Raw genomic sequence first — 15369 nt, 5'->3', positions numbered from 1 at the left:
AAGCTATCTAGCATTATGTTGGTTTAGGTATTGAGCTAGTACCTCATGTTTAGTGTTCAGGGTTATGCTGGAGTGGCTGCAGACCTCCCTGAAATAGCTATTGCAGACAAGTGAACCCCGAGGAAGCTGGATAGTTGAAGCAGGCACTCCAAATATTCATGCACTGCAAGGATTCACTTTCACTTTGGGACTCATCTTCTGGTTGCTGGCTTTTAGTGCTAACTGATACTACCATGGTGGCAGTAATCCAGTAGAGACTGCATGTATGGTTTGCAGGTTTGCTTCCCAAGCCACCAGAAACTTGGCAGAACACAAATCATTGTGGCATTTTCTTTCCTCCCCTGAAACATTTGGCTTTCTAAGTTTGAAAATTGAATAGACTGGCCTAGTCAGGTTTGGACCCCATGTACCACCAACAGAGCTAAAGACAGAGCCAATTACTTCCCTCCACTTGTCAAAATATGTCAAATTTGCTAGGTCAACACCACTTCAAAGAAAATTCTGAGGCAACTTAGAGAGGTGAATCAAATACTGCCTGATTGGAATGGATGGCTGTAGTTGTATGAGGTGGAAAGCTGCAGAGTTGGGCTGAAACTGTTCACAGAAATCCACAGGCTTGTGGTTGCCAGGCAACCACACTGGGCTGAGATTGGCTGAACATCACTGTGAGGTGGATTTTAGGTTCTAGGTTTGAAAATTTAAAAGACCGTGGTAGTCAAGTTTGGAACACATCGACTACAGACAGACCAAAAGGTCTTTCAATTACTTCCCTCCACTTCTCAAAATATGTCAAATTTTCTTGATCACTACAACTGTAAAAAAAAAATTCTGAGGCAACATAGAGAGGCTAATCAAATACTGCATGATTGGAATGGCTGTGGTTGTAGGAGGTGGAAAGCTGCAGATTTGGGCTGAAACAGTTCACAGAAAGCCACAAGCTTGTGGTTGCCAGGCAACCACACTGGGCAGTGATTGGCTGAGCACCATTGTGAGCTGGACTTTAGGCTCTAGGATACAAGTGTGCTGTAGGAGACCTGAGTCACAATGCTGGGCATTGCCATGGAGACCTCAGTGGCACAGAGGACCTTGTAGGGCAAGATTTAAATAGGATGAATATTCTTGGCCTGATATGCCACAGGATTCTCACTGAAGGCTTCCCTGCTCAGAATTTGGGGATGGAAATGCTTGCCAATCTACACATGGATGTACTTTCAATGGGATATGAAATATGCCAGGGCCTGGCAGATGTTCTCTGACATGTCCTATCCTTGAGCATGTGCTTTTCCCTTGTTATCTCTGTCATTTGGCTGAGTCCTGTTCCCTAAGCTATTCAGTCAAGACTTGCTGGAATCATTCACCTGCAGTATAAGAGCTTTCTGTGAAATTTCTCTGCAGAAATCCTCTGCAAGCGCATAGCTTTGGATATGAGAGACAGTGGTGGAAGTTGAATTTCAAGGGCAGATATTTCAAAACAATGAAACAAGCCCCGAATAAGATCTTTACATGTTTCCCAGATGAATATGTTTGGAAATACGGGGGAAGATGGAGATCAAGACTGAGAAGAGTGAACACCCATTTCAAGGTACAAAAACCAGGGAAAAACATGGGAAAGCAAGAGAGCTGGTTAATTTGAGGTAAAAATCTTTGATGATGAAAGGAAAATTATATTCTCATGGTGATTTATTCAGGCTGTAGCAGTGAAGTTCTCTTGTTGGTTGTCCTATGTGTGGCCTTCTGCATTGGGCAGTGGATGCAGGACAGGAGTTCTTCAAATAAATCTGGTGGAACACAAAATACTGAAAAAAATATCAATCTAAATCCTGTGTATTCCTTCCCTTTGAGAACATATATGGATAATGTCCGGAGTTTCAAAAGAGAAAATGTCTATTCGGTCATGGTTTCACCAATGAAATGGTCACTTCACATAACATTTTGAATTTTGCTTTCACAGTTGCTCATGTACCGGGCCTGAATAAAGCAGAATGCAGAGTAAGCCTCATCAATAGTTGTGCAATAGTTGTGCAAATCCATAAGTGGTTTTAAAACCAGTGAAACCCTTTGGACCTAGTGTTTGCGTTTAATTGGTTGATTGGTTTTTCAAATTGTTTGTTTTACTATTTTTAACTTTGGGAGTCAGGGAAGCCCTCACTCATAGTGATTTAGACCTCTCCAAAAGCTCTGAAGTTATTCATGTAACAGCTATTACATGTTATAAGTTTCTCCTATTAAAACTTGAAAGACTAACAGACTCTTACTTTTCATCTAAATTCAGTGTTGTGCTAAATTCAGTGTTGGACTTTTTTTTACAAGTCCTTTGAAATGTATCCTCCTCTAGTCACTGGTCATGCTGGAATGTACTTTCTTGTGAAGACAGGATTTGAGCAAATTGACACAAGTACAGTTTGCCACTACTCTGGACACCTGGTTAAATATCAAGTTGCCTAAATGGTGTGTGTTTTACTTTGATCTCTGCTCCCTCTTTGCCCATCCAGTTAGAACCACAGGGCTCCAGGCCATAGCGTTCTAGGCCTAAACAAGAAAATTTCCATTCCGTTTTGGGAGTTCATTCGTCTCTCATAATTAATTTTTCCACAAATGTGTGCTTCAGGAGAGGCCCTGTCTAAATGCGGAGAGGCCCATTTTCATTCACTCACTTTCAGACTTTCTAAGATTTTCAGTTACTAGAGGTTTGCCCAGACTTGCCATTCTCAAGGGACAGTGCACTTCACTTAAAGTTGTGCAGTATTACTTCATGTGTGACCGTGGAAATTCCACCAATGGGAAATTCTTGCTGTGGTCATCTCCAAGTGTTTCTGCATAAGAAAATATAACTAACAAATGATGTGGTTTCAAGCAGAATGAGGAATGAAGGGATAATCTTTATTTCAGTTCAGGTTGACCTTTCATAGAAACAGTAATTCCTATGAAATAGGAGGTAAAATCTTTTGTAAAGAGACATGGATATGACATGCTCAACTTTATGTCACATTTTTTTAAAAAGCCAAGGGCATTTGAGAAATTCTTGGCTGCTGAATTGTCCCTTTTTTCAAATTTCTCTTAGGTAAGACACTCCATTTTCTTCAAACCATGGTACTGTTCCTTCCATGTAAAAAACCAACGCAAAAAACAAAATAAATAAAACAAAACCAATCAAATTACATTTGAGAGCACACAATTGCTCAGCAGGCCCACTATTCAAGAAGCTAGAGGTACAGAAGCCTCAGGCTTCAGCCCATGGCCTGAAGTTTTGTCTCTATCATGGCCCCTCAGTTCCCTGGCATGTCCACATTAACTCATGCATCTTTACACATTTCCTCTTCAAATGCACAGGATCCAATATATTTGAGCCCTGTACACCTGGGCAGTAATCATCGAAGTACACGCCACAGGAAGGGCAGCAACCCCCTTGCCTGGGGCCTTGGAGCTTATCACAATAGAAATGGAAACCTGAACAAGGGGAGCCAAAACAAAGAGAGAAATATTCCTAAAGTCTGAAACACAGAAGCTACCTATAGACCAGTAGTGGGATTTCACAAATTATGTAAGAATCTCTGTGCACAAGCTTGGCATGGTCGCTCATGCCTATAATCCCAGCAATCTCTGGGCTGATGTGGTTGGATCCTTGGGAGTTCCAGTCCATCGTGGGCTATGAATTTATCTCAAGGCTTCTTTCAACAACTACAGAAGATGCTGTTTCCAAAAAGAGGACAACAGAAAACTGGACACACTTGGTCTAGGTGCCGGGGTTCCCTACATGAGTTGTGGAATCTAAATATTCCATGCCATGAGAAAATACCTGGGATTTTTAGTGAAAGTGGCATTTGAATCCCTTTTCTAAGGGTTACCCTTTCACCATGCTACATTTGAATTCTGGGAAAACCTGCTGGTGACAAGCTATCTAGCATTATGTTGGTTTAGGTATTGAGCTAGTACCTCATGTTTAGTGTTCAGGGTTATGCTGGAGTGGCTGCAGACCTCCCTGAAATAGCTATTGCAGACAAGTGAACCCCGAGGAAGCTGGATAGTTGAAGCAGACACTCCAAATATTCATGCACTGCAAGGATTCACTTTCACTTTGGGACTCATCTTCTGGTTGCTGGCTTTTAGTGCTAACTGATACTACCTTGGTGGCAGTAATCCAGCAGAGACTGCATGTATGGTTTGCAGGTTTGCTTCCCAAGCCACCAGAAACTTGGCAGAACACAAATCATTGTGGCATTTTCTTTCCTCCCCTGAAACATTTGGCTTTCTAAGTTTGAAAATTGAATAGACTGGCCTAGTCAGGTTTGGACCCCATGTACCACCAACAGAGCTAAAGACAGAGCCAATTACTTCCCTCCACTTGTCAAAATATGTCAAATTTGCTAGGTCAACACCACTTCAAAGAAAATTCTGAGGCAACATAGAGAGGTGAATCAAATACTGCCTGATTGGAATGGATGGCTGTAGTTGTATGACGTGGAAAGCTGCAGAGTTGGGCTGAAACTGTTCACAGAAATCCACAGGCTTGTGGTTGCCAGGCAACCACACTGGGCTGAGATTGGCTGAACATCACTGTGAGGTGGATTTTAGGTTCTAGGTTTGAAAATTTAAAAGACCGTGGTAGTCAAGTTTGGAACACATCGACCACAGACAGACCAAAAGGTCTTTCAATTACTTCCCTCCACTTCTCAAAATATGTCAAATTTTCTTGATCACTACAACTGTAAAAAAAAAATTCTGAGGCAACATAGAGAGGCTAATCAAATACTGCATGATTGGAATGGCTGTGGTTGTAGGAGGTGGAAAGCTGCAGATTTGGGCTGAAACAGTTCACAGAAAGCCACAAGCTTGTGATTTCCAGGCAACCACACTGGGCAGTGATTGGCTGAGCACCATTGTGAGCTGGACTTTAGGCTCTAGGATACAAGTGTGCTGTAGGAGACCTGAGTCACAATGCTGGGCATTGCCATGGAGACCTCAGAGGCACAGAGGACCTTGTAGGGCAAGATTTAAATAGGATGAATATTCTTGGCCTGATATGCCACAGGATTCTCACTGAAGGCTTCCCTGCTCAGAATTTGGGGATGGAAATGCTTGCCAATCTACACATGGATGTACTTTCAATGGGATATGAAATATGCCAGGGCCTGGCAGATGTTCTCTGACATGTCCTATCCTTGAGCATGTGCTTTTCCCTTGTGATCTCTGTCATTTGGCTGAGTCCTGTTCCCTAAGCTATTCAGTCAAGACTTGCTGGAATCATTCACCTGCAGTATAAGAGCTTTCTGTGAAATTTCTCTGCAGAAATCCTCTGCAAGCGCATAGCTTTGGATATGAGAGACAGTGGTGGAAGTTGAATTTCAAGGGCAGATATTTCAAAACAATGAAACAAGCCCCGAATAAGATCTTTACATGTTTCCCAGATGAATATGTTTGGAAATACGGGGGAAGATGGAGATCAAGACTGAGAAGAGTGAACACCCATTTCAAGGTACAAAAACCAGGGAAAAACATGGGAAAGCAAGAGAGCTGGTTAATTTGAGGTAAAAATCTTTGATGATGAAAGGAAAATTATATTCTCATGGTGATTTAATCAGGCTGTAGCAGTGAAGTTCTCTTGTTGGTTGTCCTATGTGTGGCCTTCTGCATTGGGCAGTGGATGCAGGACAGGAGATCTTCAAATAAATCTGGTGGAACACAAAATACTGAAAAAAATATCAATCTAAATCCTGTGTATTCCTTCCCTTTGAGAACATATATGGATAATGTCCGGAGTTTCAAAAGAGAAAATGTCTATTGGGTCATGGTTTCACCAATGAAATGGTCACTTCACATAACATTTTGAATTTTGCTTTCACAGTTGCTCATGTACCGGGCCTGAATAAAGCAGAATGCAGAGTAAGCCTCATCAATAGTTGTGCATTCCGTAAGTGGTTTTAAAACCAGTGAAACCCTTTGGACCTAGTGTTTGCGTTTAATTGGTTGATTGGTTTTTCAAATTGTTTGTTTTACTATTTTTAACTTTGGGAGTCAGGGAAGCCCTCACTCATAGTGATTTAGACCTCTCCAAAAGCTCTGAAGTTATTCATGTAACAGCTATTACATGTTATAAGTTTCTCCTATTAAAACTTGAAAGACTAACAGACTCTTACTTTTCATCTAAATTCAGTGTTGTGCTAAATTCAGTGTTGGACTTTTTTTTACAAGTCCTTTGAAATGTATCCTCCTCTAGTCACTGGTCATGCTGGAATGTACTTTCTTGTGAAGACAGGATTTGAGCAAATTGACACAAGTACAGTTTGCCACTACTCTGGACACCTGGTTAAATATCGAGTTGCCTAAATGGTGTGTGTTTTACTTTGATCTCTGCTCCCTCTTTGCCCATCCAGTTAGAACCACAGGGCTCCAGGCCATAGCGTTCTAGGCCTAAACAAGAAAATTTCCATTCCGTTTTGGGAGTTCATTCGTCTCTCATAATTAATTTTTCCACAAATGTGTGCTTCAGGAGAGGCCCTGTCTAAATGCGGAGAGGCCCATTTTCATTCACTCACTTTCAGACTTTCTAAGATTTTCAGTTACTAGAGGTTTGCCCAGACTTGCCATTCTCAAGGGACAGTGCACTTCACTTAAAGTTGTGCAGTATTACTTCATGTGTGACCGTGGAAATTCCACCAATGGGAAACTCTTGCTGTAGTCATCTCCAAGTGTTTCTGCGTAAGAAAATATAACTAACAAAGGATGTGGTTTCAAGCAGAATGAGGAATGAAGGGATAATCTTTATTTCAGTGCAGGTTGACCTTTCATAGAAACAGTAATTCCTATGAAATAGGAGGTAAAATCTTTTGTAAAGAGACATGGATATGACATGCTCAACTTTATGTCACATTTTTTTAAAAAGCCAAGGGCATTTGAGAAATTCTTGGCTGCTGAATTGTCCCTTTTTTCAAATTTCTCTTAGGTAAGACACTCCATTTTCTTCAAACCATGGTACTGTTCCTTCCATGTAAAAAACCAACGCAAAAAACAAAATAAATAAAACAAAACCCATCAAATTACATTTGAGAGCACACAATTGCTCAGCAGGCCCACTATTCAAGAAGCTAGAGGTACAGAAGCCTCAGGCTTCAGCCCATGGCCTGAAGTTTTGTCTCTATCATGGCCCCTCAGTTCCCTGGCATGTCCACATTAACTCATGAATCTTTACACATTTCCTCTTCAAATGCACAGGATCCAATATATTTGAGCCCTGTACACCTGGGCGGTAATCATCGAAGTACACACCACAGGAAGGGCAGCAACCCCCTTGCCTGGGGCCTTGGAGCTTATCACAATAGAAATGGAAACCTGAACAAGGGGAGCCAAAACAAAGAGAGAAATATTCCTAAAGTCTGAAACACAGAAGCTACCTATAGACCAGTAGTGGGATTTCACAAATTATGTAAGAATCTCTGTGCACATGCTTGGCATGGTCGCTCATGCCTATAATCCCAGCAATCTCTGGGCTGATGTGGTTGGATCCTTGGGAGTTCCAGTCCATCGTGGGCTATGAATTTATCTCAAGGCATCTTTCAACAACTACATAAGATGCTGTTTCCAAAAAGAGGACAACAGAAAACTGGACACACTTGGTCTAGGTGCCGGGGTTCACTACATGAGTTGTGGAATCTAAATTTTCCATGCCATGAGAAAATACCTGGGATTTTTAGTGAAAGGGGCATTTGAATCCCTTTTCTAAGGGTTACCCTTTCACCATGCTACATTTGAATTCTGGGAAAACCTGCTGGTGACAAGCTATCTAGCATTATGTTGGTTTAGGTATTGAGCTAGTACCTCATGTTTAGTGTTCAGGGTTATGCTGGAGTGGCTGCAGACCTCCCTGAAATAGCTATTGCAGACAAGTGAACCCCGAGGAAGCTGGATAGTTGAAGCAGGCACTCCAAATATTCATGCACTGCAAGGATTCACTTTCATTTTGGGACTCATCTTCTGGTTGCTGGCCTTTAGTGCTAACTGATACTAACATGGTGGCAGTAATCCAGCAGAGACTGCATGTATGGTTTGCAGGTTTGCTTCCCAAGCCACCAGAAACTTGGCAGAACATAAATCATTGTGGCATTTTCTTTCCTCCCCTGAAACATTTGGCTTTCTAAGTTTGAAAATTGAATAGACTGGCCTAGTCAGGTTTGGACCCCATGTACCACCAACAGAGCTAAAGACAGAGCCAATTACTTCCCTCCACTTGTCAAAATATGTCAAATTTGCTAGGTGAACACCACTTCAAAGAAAATTCTGAGGCCACTTAGAGAGGTGAATCAAATACTGCCTGATTGGAATGGATGGCTGTAGTTGTATGAGGTGGAAAGCTGCAGAGTTGGGCTGAAACTGTTCACAGAAATCCACAGGCTTGTGGTTGCCAGGCAACCACACTGGGCTGAGATTGGCTCAACATCACTGTGAGGTGGATTTTAGGTTCTAGGTTTGAAAATTTAAAAGACTGTGGTAGTCAAGTTTGGAACACATCGACCACAGACAGACCAAAAGGTCTTTCAATTACTTCCCTCCACTTCTCAAAATATGTCAAATTTTCTTGATCACTAAAACTGTAAAAAAAATTCTGAGGCAACATAGAGAGGCTAATCAAATACTGCATGATTGGAATGGCTGTGGTTGTAGGAGGTGGAAAACTGCAGAGTTGGGCTGAAACAGTTCACAGAAAGCCACAAGCTTGTGGTTGCCAGGCAACCACACTGGACAGTGATTGGCTGAGCACCATTGTGAGCTGGACTTTAGGCTCTAGGATACAAGTGTGCAGTAGGAGACCTGAGTCACAATGCTGGGCATTGCCATGGAGACCTCAGTGGCACAGAGGACCTTGTAGGGCAAGATTTAAATAGGATGAATATTCTTGGCCTGGTATGCCACAGGATTCTCACTGAAGGCTTCACTGCTCAGAATTTGGGGATGGAAATGCTTGCCAATCTACACATGGATGTACTTTCAATGGGATATGAAATATGCCAGGGCCTGGCAGATGTTCTCTGACATGTCCTATCCTTGAGCATGTGCTTTTCCCTTGTGATGTCTGTCATTTGGCTGAGTCCTGTTCCCTAAGCTATTCAGTCAAGACTTGCTGGAATCATTCACCTGCAGTATAAGAGCTTTCTGTGAAATTTCTCTGCAGAAATCCTCTGCAAGCGCATAGCTTTGGATATGAGAGACAGTGGTGGAAGTTGAATTTCAAGGGCAGATATTTCAAAACAATGAAACAAGCCCCGAATAATATCTTTACATGTTTCCCAGATGAATATGTTTGGAAATACGGGGGAAGATGGAGATCAAGACTGAGAAGAGTGAACAGCCATTTCAAGGTACAAAAACCAGGGAAAAACATGGGAAAGCAAGAGAGCTGGTTAATTTGAGGTAAAAATCTTTGATGATGAAAGGAAAATTATATTCTCATGGTGATTTATTCAGGCTGTAGCAGTGATGTTCTCTTGTTGGTTGTCCTATGTGTGGCCTTCTGCATTGGGCAGTGGATGCAGGACAGGAGATCTTCAAATAAATCTGGTGGAACACAAAATACTGAAAAAAATATCAATCTACATCCTGTGTATTCCTTCCTTTGAGAACATATATGGATAATGTCCGGAGTTTCAAAAGAGAAAATGTCTATTGGGTCATGGTTTCACCAATTAAATGGTCACTTCACATAACATTTTGAATTTTGCTTTCACAGTTGCTCATGTACCGGGCCTGAATAAAGCAGAATGCAGAGTAAGCCTCATCAATAGTTGTGCATTCCATAAGTGGTTTTAAAACCAGTGAAACCCTTTGGACCTAGTGTTTGCGTTTAATTGGTTGATTGGTTTTTCAAATTGTTTGTTTTACTATTTTTAACTTTGGGAGTCAGGGAAGCCCTCACTCATAGTGATTTAGACCTCTCCAAAAGCTCTGAAGTTATTCATGTAACAGCTATTACATGTTATAAGTTTCTCCTATTAAAACTTGAAAGACTAACAGACTCTTACTTTTCATCTAAATTCAGTGTTGTGCTAAATTCAGTGTTGGACTTTTTTTTACAAGTCCTTTGAAATGTATCCTCCTCTAGTCACTGGTCATGCTGGAATGTACTTTCTTGTGAAGACAGGATTTGAGCAAATTGACACAAGTACAGTTTGCCACTACTCTGGACACCTGGTTAAATATCGAGATGCCTAAATGGTGTGTGTTTTACTTTGATCTCTGCTCCCTCTTTGCCCATCCAGTTAGAACCACAGGGCTCCAGGCCATAGCGTTCTAGGCCTAAACAAGAAAATTTCCATTCCGTTTTGGGAGTTCATTCGTCTCTCATAATTAATTTTTCCACAAATGTGTGCTTCAGGAGAGGCCCTGTCTAAATGCAGAGAGGCCCATTTTCATTCACTCACTTTCAGACTTTCTAAGATTTTCAGTTACTAGAGGTTTGCCCAGACTTGCCATTGTCAAGGGACAGTGCACTTCACTTAAAGTTGTGCAGTATTACTTCATGTGTGACCGTGGAAATTCCACCAATGGGAAACTCTTGCTGTAGTCATCTCCAAGTGTTTCTGCGTAAGAAAATATAACTAACAAAGGATGTGGTTTCAAGCAGAATGAGGAATGAAGGGATAATCTTTATTTCAGTTCAGGTTGACCTTTCATAGAAACAGTAATTCCTATGAAATAGGAGGTAAAATCTTTTGTAAAGAGACATGGATATGACATGCTCAACATTATGTCACATTTTTTTAAAAAGCCAAGGGCATTTGAGAAATTCTTGGCTGCTGAATTGTCCCTTTTTTCAAATTTCTCTTAGGTAAGACACTCCATTTTCTTCAAACCATGGTACTGTTCCTTCCATGTAAAAAACCAAAGCAAAAAACAAAATAAATAAAACAAAACCCATCACATTACATTTGAGAGCACACAATTGCTCAGCAGGCCCACTATTCAAGAAGCTAGAGGTACAGAAGCCTCAGCCTTCAGCCCATGGCCTGAAGTTTTGTCTCTATCATGGCCCCTCAGTTCCCTGGCATGTCCACATTAACTCATGAATCTTTACACATTTCCTCTTCAAATGCACAGGATCCAATATATTTGAGCCCTGTACACCTGGGCGGTAATCATTGAAGGACACACCACAGGAAGGGCAGCAACCCCCTTGCCTGGGGCCTTGGAGCTTATCACAATAGAAATGGAAACCTGAACAAGGGGAGCCAAAACAAAGAGAGGAATATTCCTAAAGTCTGAAACACAGAAGCTACCTATAGACCAGTAGTGGGATTTCACAAATTATGTAAGAATCTCTGTGCACATCCTTGGCATGGTCGCTCATGCCTATAATCCCAGCAATCTGGGGGCTGAGGTGGATGGATCTTTGGGAGTTCCAGTCCATCGTGGGCTATGAATTTATCTCAAGGCCTCTTTCAACAACTACATAAGATGCTGTTTCCAAAAAGAGGACAACAGAAAACTGGACACACTTGGTCTAGGTGCCGGGGTTCACTACATGAGTTGTGGAATCTAAATATTCCATGCCATGAGAAAATACCTGGGATTTTTAGTGAAAGGGGCATATGAATCCCTTTTCTAAGGGTTACCCTTTCACCATGCTACATTTGAATTCTGGGAAACCCTGCTGGTGACAAGCTATCTAGCATTATGTTGGTTTAGGTATTGAGCTAGTACCTCATGTTTAGTGTTCAGGGTTATGCTGGAGTGGCTGCAGACCTCCCTGAAATAGCTATTGCAGACAAGTGAACCCCGAGGAAGCTGGATAGTTGAAGCAGGCACTCCAAATATTCATGCACTGCAAGGATTCACTTTCATTTTGGGACTCATCTTCTGGTTGCTGGCTTTTAGTGCTAACTGATACTACCATGGTGGCAGTAATCCAGCAGAGACTGCATGTATGGTTTGCAGGTTTGCTTCCCAAGCCACCAGAAACTTGGCAGAACACAAATCATTGTGGCATTTTCTTTCCTCCCCTGAAACATTTGGCTTTCTAAGTTTGAAAATTGAATAGACTGGCCAAGTCAGGTTTGGACCCCATGTACCACCAACAGAGCTAAAGACAGAGCCAATTACTTCCCTCCACTTGTCAAAATATGTCAAATTTGCTAGGTCAACACCACTTCAAAGAAAATTCTGAGGCAACTTAGAGAGGTGAATCAAATACTGCCTGATTGGAATGGATGGCTGTAGTTGTATGAGGTGGAAAGCTGCAGAGTTGGGCTGAAACTGTTCACAGAAATCCACAGGCTTGTGGTTGCCAGGCAACCACACTGGGCTGAGATTGGCTGAACATCACTGTGAAGTGGATTTTAGGTTCTAGGTTTGAAAATTAAAAGACTGTGGTAGTCAAGTTTGGAACACATCGACCACAGACAGACCAAAAGGTCTTTCAATTACTTCCCTCCACTTCTCAAAATATGTCAAATTTTGTTGATCACTACAACTGTAAAAAAAAAATTCTGAGGCAACATAGAGAGGCTAATCAAATACTGCATGATTGGAATGGCTGTGGTTGTAGGAGGTGGAAAGCTGCAGAGTTGGGCTGAAACAGTTCACAGAAAGCCACAAGCTTGTGGTTGCCAGGCAACCACACTGGGCAGTGATTGGCTGAGCACCATTGTGAGCTGGACTTTAGGCTCTAGGATACAAGTGTGCAGTAGGAGACCTGAGTCACAATGCTGGGCATTGCCATGGAGACCTCAGTGGCACAGAGGACCTTGTAGGGCAAGATTTAAATAGGATGAATATTCTTGGCCTGATATGCCACAGGATTCTCACTGAAGGCTTCCCTGCTCAGAATTTGGGGATGGAAATGCTTGCCAATCTACACATGGATGTACTTTCAATGGGATATGAAATATGCCAGGGCCTGGCAGATGTTCTCTGACATGTCCTATCCTTGAGCATGTGCTTTTCCCTTGTGATGTCTGTCATTTGGCTGAGTCCTGTTCCCTAAGCTATTCAGTCAAGACTTGCTGGAATCATTCACCTGCAGTATAAGAGCTTTCTGTGAAATTTCTCTGCAGAAATCCTCTGCAAGCGTATAGCTTTGGATATGAGAGACAGTGGTGGAAGTTGAATTTCAAGGGCAGATATTTCAAAACAATGAAACAAGCCCCGAATAAGATCTTTACATGTTTCCCAGATGAATATGTTTGGAAATACGGGGGAAGATGGAGATCAAGACTGAGAAGAGTGAACACCCATTTCAAGGTACAAAAACCAGGGAAAAACATGGGAAAGCAAGAGAGCTGGTTAATTTAATGTAAAAATCTTTGATGATGAAAGGAAAATTATATTCTCATGGTGATTTATTCAGGCTGTAGCAGTGATGTTCTCTTGTTGGTTGTCCTATGTGTGGCCTTCTGCATTGGGCAGTGGATGCAGGACAGGAGATCTTCAAATAAATCTGGTGGAACACAAAATACTGAAAAAAATATCAATCTAAATCCTGTGTATTCCCTCCCTTTGAGAACATATATGGATAATGTCCGGAGTTTCAAAAGAGAAAATGTCTATTGGGTCATGGTTTCACTAATTAAATGGTCACTTCACATAACATTTTGAATTTTGCTTTCACAGTTGCTCATGTACCGGGCCTGAATAAAGCAGAATGCAGAGTAAGCCTCATCAATAGTTGTGCATTCCATAAGTGGTTTTAAAACCAGTGAAACCCTTTGGACCTATTGTTTGCATTTAATTGATTGATTGGTTTTTCAAATTGTTTGTTTTACTATTTTTAACTTTGGGAGTCAGGGAAGTCCTCACTCATAGTGATTTAGACCTCTCCAAAAGCTCTGAAGTTATTCATGTAACAGCTATTACATGTTATAAGTTTCTCCTATTAAAACTTGAAAGACTAACAGACTCTTACTTTTCATCTAAATTCAGTGTTGTGCTAAATTCAGTGTTGGACTTTTTTTTACAAGTCCTTTGAAATGTATCCTCCTCTAGTCACTGGTCATGCTGGAATGTACTTTCTTGTGAAGACAGGATTTGAGCAAATTGACACAAGTACAGTTTGCCACTACTCTGGACACCTGGTTAAATATCGAGTTGCATAAATGGTGTGTGTTTTACTTTGATCTCTGCTCCCTCTTTGCCCATCCAGTTAGAACCACAGGGCTCCAGGCCATAGTGTTCTAGGCCTAAACAAGAAAATTTCCATTCCGTTTTGGGAGTTCATTCGTCTCTCATAATTAATTTTTCCACAAATGTGTGTTTCAGGAGAGGCCCTGTCTAAATGCAGAGAGGCCCATTTTCATTCACTCACTTTCAGACTTTCTAAGATTTTCAGTTACTAGAGGTTTGCCCAGACTTGCCATTGTCAAGGGACAGTGCACTTCACTTGAAGTTGTGCAGTATTACTTCATGAGTGTCCGTGGAAATTCCACCAATGGGAAACTCTTGCTGTAGTCGTCTCCAAGTGGTTCTGCGTAAGAAAATATAACTAACAAAGATGTCGTTTGAAGCAGAATGAGGAATGGAGGGATAATCTTTATTTCAGTGCAGGTTGACCTTTCAAAGAAACAGTAATTCCTATGAAATAGGAGGTAAAATCTTTTGTAAAGAGACATGGATATGACGTGCTCAACTTTATGTCACATTTTTTAAAAAGCCAAGGGCATTTGAGAAATTCTTGGCTGCTGAATTGTCCCTTTTTTCAAATTTCTCTTAGGTAAGACACTCCATTTTCTTCAAACCATGGTACTGTTCCTTCCATGTAAAAAACCAAAGCAAAAAACAAAATAAATAAAACAAAACCCATCACATTACATTTGAGAGCACACAATTGCTCAGCAGGCCCACTATTCAAGAAGCTAGAGGTACAGAAGCCTCAGCCTTCAGCCCATGGCCTGAAGTTTTGTCTCTATCATGGCCCCTCAGTTCCCTGGCATGTCCACATTAACTCATGAATCTTTACACATTTCCTCTTCAAATGCACAGGATCCAATATATTTGAGCCCTGTACACCTGGGCGGTAATCATTGAAGGACACACCACAGGAAGGGCAGCAACCCCCTTGCCTGGGGCCTTGGAGCTTATCACAATAGAAATGGAAACCTGAACAAGGGGAGCCAAAACAAAGAGAGGAATATTCCTAAAGTCTGAAACACAGAAGCTACCTATAGACCAGTAGTGGGATTTCACAAATTATGTAAGAATCTCTGTGCACATCCTTGGCATGGTCGCTCATGCCTATAATCCCAGCAATCTGGGGGCTGAGGTGGATGGATCTTTGGGAGTTCCAGTCCATCGTGGGCTATGAATTTATCTCAAGGCCTCTTTCAACAACTACATAAGATGCTGTTTCCAAAAAGAGGACAACAGAAAACTGGACACACTTGGTCTAGG

The sequence above is a fragment of the Cavia porcellus genome, unplaced genomic scaffold (genome assembly GCF_034190915.1).
Source record: "Cavia porcellus strain 051 isolate PalLab524CR breed Dunkin Hartley unplaced genomic scaffold, mCavPor4.1 scaffold_36, whole genome shotgun sequence".
Taxonomy (NCBI): domain Eukaryota; kingdom Metazoa; phylum Chordata; class Mammalia; order Rodentia; family Caviidae; genus Cavia; species Cavia porcellus.
Note: the sequence above shows the minus strand (reverse complement) of the source record.